The sequence below is a fragment of the Pseudorca crassidens genome, chromosome 5, assembly GCF_039906515.1.
Source record: "Pseudorca crassidens isolate mPseCra1 chromosome 5, mPseCra1.hap1, whole genome shotgun sequence".
In the NCBI taxonomy this organism is placed as follows: Eukaryota; Metazoa; Chordata; class Mammalia; order Artiodactyla; family Delphinidae; genus Pseudorca; species Pseudorca crassidens.
In genome coordinates, this window is record NC_090300.1 from 49,871,324 (window position 1) to 49,883,868 (window position 12,545).

The 12,545-nt window shown below is 35.5% G+C and overlaps 1 protein-coding gene across 1 annotated transcript in view; it reads right to left on the minus strand.

Annotated features, from left to right (window-relative positions):
* BCHE (butyrylcholinesterase) overlaps positions 1-12,545 on the minus strand; it is an 88,907-nt gene that overhangs the window by 35,909 nt on the left and 40,453 nt on the right. The gene's annotated exons all lie outside the window — the stretch shown is intronic.

Consider the following 12,545-nt stretch of genomic DNA (forward strand, 5'->3'; position numbering starts at 1 on the left):
CAAATTGAAGGAGAAAAACCATATGATCATCTCAATAGATGCAGAGAAAGCTTTTGACAAAATTCAACACCCATTTATGATAAAAACCCTGCAGAAAGTAGGCATAGAGGGAACTTCCCTCAACATAATAAAGGCCATATATGACAAGCCCACAGCCAACATCATCCTCAATGGTGAAAAACTGAAAGCATTTCCACTAAGATCAGGAAGAAGACAAGGCTGCCCACTCTCACCACTCTTATTCAACATAGTTTTGGAAGTTTTAGCCACAACAATCAGAGAAGAAAAGGAAATAAAAGGAATACAAATCGGAAAAGAAGAAGTAAAGCTGTCACTGTTTGCAGATGACATGATACTATGCATAGAGAATCCTAAAGATGCTACCAGAAAACTACTAGAGATAATCAATGAATTTGGTAAAGTGGCAGGATACAAAATTAATGCACAGAAATCTCTGGCATTCCTATATACTAATGATGAAAAATCTGAAAGTGAAATCAAGGAAACACTCCCATTTACCATTGCAACAAAAAGAATAAAATATCTAGGAATTAACCTACCTAATGAGACAAAAGACCTGTATGCAGAAAATTATAAGACACTGATGAAAGAAATTAAAGATGATACAAATAGATGGAGAGATATACCATGTTCTTGGATTGGAAGAATCAACATTGTGAAGATGCCTCTACTACCCAAAGTAATCTATAGATTCAATGCAATCCCTATCAAACTACCACTGGCGTTTTTCACAGAACTAGAACAAAAAATTTCGCAATTTGTATGGAAACACAAAAGACCCCGAATAGCCAAAGCAATCTTGTGAACGAAGAAAGGAGCTGGAGGAATCAGGTTCCCTGAATTCAGACTATACTACAAAGCTACAGTAATCAAGACAGTATGGTACTGGCACAAAAACAGAAAGATAGATCAGTGGAACAGGATAGAAAGCCCAGAGATAAACTCATGCACATATGGACACCTTATCTTTGACAAAGGTGGCAGGAATGTACAGTGGAGAAAGGACAGCCTCTTCAATAAGTGGTGCTGGGAAAACTGGACAGATACTTGTAAAAGTATGAGATTAGTTCACTCCCTAACACCATACACAAAAATAAGCTCAAAATGGATTAAAGACCTAAATGTAAGGCCAGAAAATATCAAACTCTTAGAGGAAAACATAGTCAGAACACTCTATGACATAAATCACAGCAAGATCCTTTCTGACCCACCTCCTAGAGTAATGGAAATCAAAACAAAAATAAACAAATGGGACCTAATGAAACTTCAAAGCTTTTGCACAGCAAAGGAAACCATAAACAAGACCAAAAGACAACCCTCAGAATGGGAGAAAATATTTGCAAATGAAGCAACTGACAAAGGATTAATCTCCAAAATTTACAAGCAGCTCATGCAGCTCAATAAGAAAAAAACAAACAACCCAATCCAAAAATGGGCAGAAGACCTAAATAGACATTTCTCCAAAGAAGATATACAGACTGCCAACAAACACATGAAAGAATGCTCAACATCATTAATCATTAGAGAAATGCAAATCAAAACTACAATGAGATATCATCTCACACCAGTCAGAATGGTCATCATCGAAAAATCTAGAAACAATAAATGCTGGAGAGGGTGTGGAGAAAAGGGAACACTCTTGAACTGCTGGTGGGAATGTGAATTGGTTCAGCCACTATGGAGAACAGTATGGAGGTTCCTTTAAAAACTACAAATAGAACTACCATATGACCCAGCAATCACACTACTGGGCATATACCCTGAGAAAACCAAAATTCAAAAAGAGTCATGTACCAAAATGTTCATTGCAGCTCTATTTACAATAGCCAAGAGATGGAAACAACCTAAGTGCCCATCATCGGATGAATGGATAAAGAAGATGTGGCACATATATACAATGGAATATTACTCAGTCATAAAAAGAAACGAAATTGAGCTATTTGTAATGAGATGGATAGACCTAGAGTCTGTCATACAGAGTGAAGTAAGTCAGAAAGAAAAAGACAAATACCGTATGCTAACACATATATATGGAATTTAAGAAAAAAAAATGTCATGAAGAACCTAGGGGTAAGACAGGAATAAAGACACAGACCTACTGGAGAACGGACTTGAGGATATGGGGAGGGGGAAGGGTGAGCTGTGACAGGGCGAGAGAGAGTCATGGACATATACACACTAACAAACGTAAGGTAGATAGCTAGTGGGAAGCAGCCGCATGGCACAGGGATATCGGCTCGGTGCTTTGTGACCGCCTGGAGGGGTGGGATAGGGAGGGTGGGAGGGAGGGAGAGGCAAGAGGGAAGAGATATGGGAACATATGTATATGTATAACTGATTCACTTTGTTATAAAGCAGAAACTAACACACCATTGTAAAGCAATTATACCCCAATAAAGATGTTTAAAAAAAAAAGTCTGGTAAATATTACTCTTCTAAGATTAAAATCTTGAAAACGCACATTGATTCTTCAAGTGCCTAAAGCAATAATATATTTGACTTCAAAGTCCTACATGAGCTGATGGAGGGTCACAATGTGCATTAGTTTCTCTTAAACGTGTTCACAAATTGAATCTCAACTCTTTTCCAAGTCTTGTGTCCTCCATCTAGATGCACTGTATATTTTTAGGAAGGTTTTTATGACTGCACTATTTTCCCCCTGGATGTAATAAGGGCAAAAAAAATTAGTTACTAAAGCAATAATAATGTAGTTGTGCATAGAAAAATTTTTATAGGTGGATTATTTGCAATTTAGCTTATATGTAATGCAAACGTCTAAATCTAGGTCACTTTTTTGTTTTTTTGCGGTACGCGGGCCTCTCACCATTGCGGCCTCTCCCGTTGCAGAGCACAGGCTCCGGACGCGCAGGTTCAGCGGCCATGGCTCACGGGCCCAGCCGCTCCGCAGCATGTGGCATCTTCCCAGACCGGGGCACGAACCCGTGTCCCCTGCATTGGTAGGTGGACTCTAAACCACTGCGCCACCAGTGAAGCCCTAGGTCACTTTTGTTATTTGTTTCCTCCCATCTCCTGACATTTCCATTGCAAACTGTGGAAATGAGAGAAGTAATTATTGAAGAACAATTCCCTAGTTTCGTGAGCTTAAGTTTCCTCCTTACTTCAACAGGTTTTGTTTTGGTTTTTTACATCTTTATTGGAGTATAATTGCTTTACAATGGTGTGTTAGTTTCTGCTTTATAACAAAGTGAATCAGTTATACATATACATATGTTCCCATATCTCTTCCCGATTGCGTCTCCCTCCCTCCCACCCTCCCTATCCCACCTCTCCAGGCTGTCACAAAGCACCGAGCTGATCTCCCTGTGCTATGCGGCTGCTTCCCACTAGCTATCTACCTTACATTTGGTATTGTATATATGTCCATGCCTCTCTCTCGCTTTGTCACAGCTTACCCTTCCCCCTCCCCATATCCTCAAGTCCATTCTCTAGTAGGTCTGTATCTTTATTCCTGTCTTACCCCTAGGTTCTTCATGACATGTTTTTTTTTTTTTCTTAAATTCCATATATATGTGTTAGCATACGGTATTTGTCTTTTTCTTTCTGACTTACTTCACTCTGTATGACAGACTCTAGGTCTATCCACCTCATTACAAATAGCTCAATTTCGTTTCTTTTTATGGCTGAGTAATATTCCATTGTATATATGTGCCCCAATAGCCCAGAGATGGAAACAACCTAAGTGTCCATCATCGGATGAATAGATAAAGAAGATGTGGAACAGGTTTGTTTTTCTAGGCAGTAATCTAGGTACCTAGGTGGGCAGGATTGTACTAGTACAATGTAGAAGTTTGCAATAATTCAGAAATTCTCTAGCAATGATTTCTTCCATCTAAATATACTGTATAAGGAGGATCCATGGTCAAGTTGTTTATTAAATTTTTATTATCTCATCATTCCTAACTAGTGGACTGGGATACATTCTCAACTTCACAGAGAAATAGGAATACAGATTTTTATGAGAGAAAGAAGAGAAAAGAGAAGGCAAGGGAAGGAAGAGAATTAAAGAGAAGACTCCCAAAGAAATACATAAATTGTATAATCCTGTTACCAAATTTGATCAAAAGGCAAAACACATCAAGGATCAAACTTTCTGGGGGGAAGGAAAAAAAGGGAAGAAGATTTATTTTCACTCAGCACAAATAAAAAGGAACAAATTACATTTTGGTTATATAAATACCATTAGGAAGATGAGATATATTTAGCTGCACATCATCCTCTAACTTTAAAAATAATTAGCAACTGTAGTAACTGGAGGCATGCAGAATATGGGATGAGGTTTCAGTGCTAGCAATAAGCAAAGGCCAATTATGATATAGTACAGATAGATATGTGCTGTGAAAATGGATGCCTGGGAAATAAGAAAAAAACATCCGGCCTAAAGGATGATTAATAAAAGTAAAGCTGAACATTTCATATAAGGTGAGACTTCCTGAGTGTTCCCTGGTGTCAGTACCTTATCTAATCTTTTTTATTTTTTACTAACACTTAGCGAAGAAACTGGCACAGATTTTCAGTGTTGTTGAACTTGATAATATTTAAGGGAAAAGAAAAAGGAGTTAAAAATGTGTTAAACACACACAAAGATGCTTCTCCTTTTAATCAAAATCTAAATGTTCCAACACATCACCACCTTTGCTGAGATGTAGTTTCTTTTTTTCTCTAAATATATAACTAAAAATCAGGTACCCACTTTAAAGCACATTTTCTATTATTTTGTAGGAACATTTAAATTGTAATTAGTATTTAAAAGAGGAGTTTGTACTTAACCCAGTCTCCTAAATACTTCACTAAAGTGGTTGGATAGAATCATGCAAATAAATTGATTCCCAGGGCACAGTTTGCATTTAGCAATTAGGTTGCACTGCACATCTTCAGTTGTTCATCAGCTGAAAGGGCAAAAGGTTACCAGACAAAAGATCTCTAAGATCTGCACTAGGTGGTTGGTATGATGGATGAACAAAGCTTTCATAGTTTGGAAGATTATTCTTTCTTCTTTCCTGTGCATTGTTTGGACAGAAGGTTTGACTTAATTAGCTGGAGCGTTAAAGAGGAATACCAGGCAATGTTTAGCCTCCTCCAGCTCTCTAGAAAAATGAACTGGGCTGAATACTTGATTGATTTAAAGAGAAGCAGAAATGTTTCCTCTCTTCCTTCCTTCCTTCTTCCTTCTTCCTTTACCTTATTAGTTTGGAAAGTGCATCCAGATATCCTGCCTAATTTCTAAATGTGAAAATGCATTATATTTGTACCTGTTTCTGTCTTTTAGTGACACTAGAGCAGTTGCTATCATTTGGATGCAAACATAACAATCCCAGAGGGGCTACAGCCCAACAGTCTGTAGAAAGTTCAAATGCACTTTTACATAATGACACCAGAGCACTTATTTTAATAAGGGTGCAGACTTAGTATTAATTATGGATAAGAAAATAATCCCAAACTTGAAACAAATTGGCTTGTCTTTTGAGTATTCCAAATTCTACCAGTTTTGTTCTTCTTCATGTCGGTTTGCTCTAGTCTGTGCCATAAAGTTGATGACGGCAAGCCCACAGTTTCAAGAATAAGCCTAAGAAATGCCAAGAAAAAGCCCTGGAAACTTAGTTTTGTAGTAGCATATGCAAGTCTTAAAATAGCTTGATTTTAAGAGAACACTTGAACATTAGAAGGGACTTGGGACAGCAAATGCTCTGAGAAAATTACAAAAAAACTTAATTATTGCAGCTTTTTTCTTTACTGGAGAGTTTGAGTATATCAAATAATTCTTCCTGAATTCAAACTTATTGTTCTTTATATCACTGTTCACTGGGGGTTGCTTTATTTGAATAATCAACTCCATTAGGCTGGAAAGCTCCATGAGAGTAGATAACATGCCTGTTTGGTTCATTCCTGTAGCCTAGCACAGTCCGTGCTCAATAAAATCTGCTTGCTATAGGTTTTTCCTATCAGAGGGCTTGCTTAAGTAAGTAAATGATTAGACTGATTGTACTGAAACTGATTGTAATTTTATGAAAAAAGTATACATATCTCCAATGTGCAAAGAAAAGATTTAGGTAATATGATGACTATATTGCAAACTAAAATTATAAAAATATTCATGTATATTTGATTTTATTTTACAGGACATTGATTCTAGGGAAAGTAAGGTGAAGGAAACAAATATATCATATTAAGGTGCAGAGAGAGCAGTGACATTATTTTTGGAGAAACAAATATTTTAAGTAAATTTTATTGCAATACACATATGTAGAGAATAGAGCGCCAAATCATGCTTAATGAATTTTCCAAAGTGAGCACCCAAGCATATTGAATTTCTATCATTAAAATGGTTATACACATAAAATAATCTTATTTCATTTAAGATCAATTTTGTGTAATTTATCTAATCAGTGAAATTCTTTGGCCCCAGTGATATTAAATCTATATTAACATTGGAGAGATAACAACAAATACGTGTTTTTTATCTGCCATATAAGATACCATGCCTTTTTCAATAATTCTTCTATCATATTAATTATTTGACCAAAACCTAGTAAATTAAAAATAATATTTTACATTATTTAAAACTTTTATGATGTGCCATATAAGCCTTCAATTATTTCTCATGAAAACATTGTATTTTATTAACACGTAGTTGGATATATTTTATAGTCAAAGATTTTCTATTCTTAAATTGTTTCAGTTAACTTTTTTCTGGATACTTTTCCTAGATTTTCTATTAAATAATTTTTGTTTTTTTATTCAGAGATAAATATTATGACCTTTAAATAAAGTTGAAGTTGAGATAATGTTGCTTCATGTCCTATTCAGTCTCTCATTGTCTCTAGAATATCTGCTTCAAGCTCTTCTAGCTTGTTTGTTCACTTTCCATAATGGGATGTGTGCCACATTCTGGACAAAGTCATTCTAATTCCTGACAACCTTATTCATCATTCACTCTAGTTGATCAAACAGATCTGTATTAAGACTCTTCTAGAATTCCAGGCACTAGAGTTATTGTTTATTTTTTCTCAAAGAGAAATAGTTTTGAAGTTTTTTTATACTAAGCTAAAATGATCTCTCTATGAATTTTACCTAAATGTTCTCTGCTTTGTGCCCACATAAAATATATTAAAACTCTCTTTATGACAAAATTTTTGTTTTACTTGAAGCCAGATACCTCACCCCCTCACTCAAACACCTCTTTTTGTCTACCAGACTAAAGATAACCTCTTGATTCATGAGAAAATGAGGTTATTTTTATTTGGAGATGTATCATATGATAGCCAGGATTCTGTTGAATTTTTTTTAATCCACAATAAAATATCAAACTTATGTTTTTTTCAGGACGTTGTTTGTTATTCACTTATTGAATTCTATTGCCTAGTGTGTGCCAGGAACTCCATGGGCAATGGACATAGCAGTGACAGAGCTGATAAGGGCCCTGATCACAGATTTTCATCAATTTAATGAGTGGAGATAGACAACAAATAAAGTAATATCGTTAAAAATTCAGGTAGTTATTTTATCTATGAAGACAAGACAAGCAGTATAACCAAATATCTTTCAAGAACATGTGATAATTCAGAGCTGGCTATTGAGTCATAGAAAGGAATTGTGAGAGGAACTAAGGAAGGATAATGAAAGTGAACCTTACTTCCTGCACTGGTTCTTGGTTACAGCCTTCTGGCTTTTATCTAGAAAGAGAAATGTGAGAAGGAGTGGACTTTGCAGTTCTCATAGATGCTAAATACAGCCCAGACAATTTCTTCTGGGCTCTTCTTCAGTGACAATGATGAATGTGGCTTCTAAATGACTTGCGAATTGCAGCTAAGTCAGTCACAGGACTCTACTTTTTATGTCCAAGGCAGATGAACCATAATAAAAACTAAAAAGATAGTTATTTTACACTGGAAAGTGTGATTTAATAACTTGTGAATTTAAAAGAAGTGTTCCTTGGACACTATTGAATTTTATGCAAAAATATTGAGGTAATGAAAAATTAATATCTTTTCTATTAAATTGTATTCTGTCTTATGATTAGGGCTATAGATATATTTATCTTGTTATGATCAGATACATTTTCAACATTTTATGACTATAGAATTATGAAATGAAATATAAATTATGAAATATAATATAAATATGATTTTTGGAATTAGAAATATTAAAATGTCCTTAATCTGAGAGGTTGGATAAACGTTTATTTTCTACATAGAGAATGGTAGATTTTTAAAGAAGATAAGGAGTATTTCTGCCAACAACATATTCCTCTTATGTTTCAAAGTGTGTTTTATTTTTGTTTTTTTTTTTTGATACGAGGGGTTCTAAAGTGTTATTAAAGGTGTCATAATTTAAAAATAGTTTTAATTTCATAAAATGAAGCAGAAGAAGTTTGTTATAAATGTTATTGGTTGTGTGATCTTGGGCAATGTGCCTAAATTCTCCAATCATTAGTTGATTTGTAATATAGGGATATTAATGCATTTTACAGAGAGTGGTTGTAAACTAAATATGAAATATCTATACAGAATATTTAGAGCCATACCTGGATATGAATAAAATATTTAACAAATGGAAGCTATGATGATGAAGAGGAGGATAGCGATAGTGGTGACAACACTGTCCTGTAATCACTGGAGCTATTCTAGCAGCTGTTTGCTGACTTCCCACAGTAGGATCCACATTACTCACTGGACAAAGTTTGCCAATAAAGATGTGAGATAGATTTTATTTGGGAAATAGAGACACAGAAGAATTAATTATCTTGGTAACTCTGTGGTAAACATGGGCTTCAAAAATCAAGTATGTGTTTGTCTAAAGGCCATGCTATTTCTGATGCATCATTGTTTGTTAGAAGTTTAATAAAAAAGCAAGGCTTTGTGTGCGTGTGTGTGGAGGTGAAAGAAAAACCAAGAAATCCATACTAAAGTGTGTGTTTAGATTTTTAACTTTTAACATCATTTATTTCAATATTTTCAGGATTAAAAAGTAATTAAAATAGAAGTATTGTGTCTTTTAAATGTGTTCATACTTCTAAACATTATCATCCCAACTCTTTTTTGGAAAGTACATTCTTTTGGACATTCATGTACCAGTAATTTATATTATCCATACAATGGTGACAGTGTTATACATGAGATAGCTTTTTTTTCTTTTTGCGGTACGCAGGGCTTTCACTGTTGTGGCCTCTCCCGTTGCGGAGCACAGGCTCTGGACGCGCAGGCTCAGTGGCCATGGCTCACGGGCCTAGCCGCTCCGCGGCATGTGGGATCTGCCCGGACCGGGGCACGAACCCATGTCCCCTGCATCGGCAGGCGGACTCTCAACCACTGTGCCACCAGGGAAGCCCATGAGATAGCTTTTAATTTAAATGTATATTTATTTTATGCTGTGTCTCTTTTGCTACTACCATCATTTCCTCTTACATTTTTAACGTTTTTTGTTGGTATAGTTTGAAAAGAAGTATTTTAGGTGTTTCTGTTTCCTATGCTGTAAATCAGTGATTCTCGAAAGGAAGGGAAATAAGAGTAAAAGAAAATGGTGATGATTAGGAGACACATCCATTTAGGGGCCTACCAGACTTATTTGCAGGACTTTTTAAAATTGCACATACCTACCTGGAAACTTTGATGAAGATGTATGTCTTATTCTCTACCTTTAAAATCACTGTCATTGTGACTCAATATTCCAAAGGCAAGTAAGACCTTGTTATTCAAAGGTTTGTAATTAGTAAAAACAGAAAACAAATTACCATTCAGATTCTGGGTTCCCCGGGTGTAACTTTTTGTAAGGTTCATTCCCCAGGCTCAAATTTTCTTTGTGACTCTCTCCACTCCTTTAATGAACTTATCCACTCTCGTTTTAATTATTCTTGTCTATGGTGAACTTGCCTGCCTCTCTCCACATTCTTATCCACAGCACCTTGCTGGACCCTAGAGATAAAATCCCAGTCACTTGTATATATACCTATGTTTAGCATTCTGCTTCCCTGTTCAACTCAGTGAGACCACACTATATTTAACCTCCACAAAAGTGCACACTTCTGTGTTCTCCCATTCAATGGATAACCTCAACCTGCTCCCAGTATCACATTACATCCTGAAGGGATGCATGATATTTGATTTATAATCACAGGGCTTGTGCTCAGACTCTAATACTAAAAATAGGGTAAACTTGCATGAAGTTATTCAACTTCTCAGGTACTATTTATCCATACATTTTTACTCGATTGTATCAAGGAGACCAAAGTGACTGGAGTATAGTGAGCAGGGAGATAATTTTAGCAGAAGTAGGCAAAGAACATGCCATATAAATTCTTTTAGATAATGATAAAATTTGGATTTTATTCTAGATAAACTAAGAAATCACTGGAGAGTTATTATCTCAGCAGTGATAAGATCTGGCTTACATCTTGAAAAATTAATTTCAACCATAGTGCGGATAATAAACTACAGAGAGACAATCATGGAACCAGGGAGACTGGCTATTGTAGTAAACTAGAAGATACCTTCCTGGCATAGATTAGGTTTGTAACTGAGGATAGTAAGATCTGTTATTTTTTGAAATATTTTGAAGTTTGAGCTACTAGAATTTGCTGATATGATATGGAGGGAGTAAGGATTCAAAGATAACAAAGATTTGGGTTTTGAGAAACTTGTACATATAGGGGACATTTACAGAGATATAAAAAAATTCATGAGTATATATATGGTGTTTAACATTATAGAAATAAGATGAGATTACTTAGGGAAGCATATAGGAAAACAGAAAGGAAGAGATCTAAAACCTAAGCTCTGGAAAGCTTTAGATGTAGGGAAGATAAGAATAATTCACTTAATTATTTATCTATTCACTTTACTGAGTAATTATTCATTGACTATCTATTATGTGCCTAACAATGTTGTAGGTACTGGATAATAAAGCTCTGAACAAAATAAACAAAACCCCTTTTTCTTCTGGAGCTTATATTTTGGTGAGAGAGAGAGAGAGACGATGTATAATATCAACCAGTTAAATACTACATGCTTAGGGGACAAAAGAAGCAGAGAAGGAAAATGTTTAGCATGTAGAAAGCTGAAAATGTAATAAGGTGACCAGGAAAGTCTTTACCAAGAAGGTGATTTTGGATCAACCTGAAGAAAATGAAAGATATATTCATGTACTAATCTAGAGAAGGAGGCAAAGAAACCAGTGAAAGAGACTCAGTGCAAAAGTTCTGACTATGCTTAGTATAGGAGTGTGCCAGTAAGTTCAAGAAACAGCAGGGAAACCAGTGTGACTGGTGTGGAACGGAGGCGGTTAAGGCAGAGGAGATGAAGTCAGAGAAGAGATTGTTTAAGGGGTCTATAAATCATTGTAAAAGATTTCATTTTACTCCAAGTGAGATGAAAGCAAATGAAGGCTTCTTAACAAAGAAATGACATGACCTGACAAACTTAATACTTCCTTTTGGCTGCTGTGTTGAGAACAGATGGAAGTTGAACAAACACAGAAAATAGACACCAGACAGGAGCCTAGTGCAAAAATACATGTGGGAGATGATGTTGGTTGGAACCTAAGAAGTCACAGTGGAAGTGGCCAAAACTGGTTAAATTCTGGGTATTTTCCAACTTATTCTATTTATTTGTTTGTTTTATGCTATAGTGTAGGCATCACATTCTTCACCTAAGGAATTCAGTATGCATCTTCCTCCCCTCAAATAAGGCATATTCCTAATTATCCAAAATAACATCATCCTTAACAAATTAAACAATGATTTCTTAACATCACCTAATGCCCAGACTATATTTATGATTATTTTAGATAAAAGATACATAATGAATATTAACAATTATAAGCGAAGTGTACTCTTGAAGAGATTTCTTTTTTTTAATTTAATTTTTTTATACAGCAGGTTCTTATTAGTTATCCATCTTATACATATCAGTGTGTACATGTCAATCCCAATCTCCCAATTCATCACACCACCACCCCCCACACCGTTTTCTTCCTCGGTGTCCATACATTTGTTCTCTACATCTGTGTCTCAATTTCTCTCCTACAAACCAGTTCATCTGTACCATTTTTCTAGGTTCCACATATATGCGTTAATATATGATATTGGTTTTTCTCTTTCTGACTTACTTCACTCTGTATGACAGTCTCTAGATCAATCCACGTCTCTACAAATAACCCAATTTCCTTCCTTCTTATGACTGAGTAATATTCTATTGTATATATGTACCATATCTTCTTTATCTATTCATCAGTCGATGGGCATTTAGGTTGTTTCCATGACCTGGATATTGTAAATAGTGCCACAATGAACATTGGGGTGCATATGTCTTTTTGAATTATGGTTTTCTCTGGGTATATGCCAAGTAGTGGCACTGCTGGGTCATATGGCAATTCTATTTTTAGTTTTTTAAGGAACCTCCATACTGTTCTCCATAGTGGCTATATCAATTTACATTCCCATGAACAGTGCAAGAGGGTTCCATTTTCTCCACACCCTCTCCAGCATTTATTGTTTGTAGATTTTCTGATGA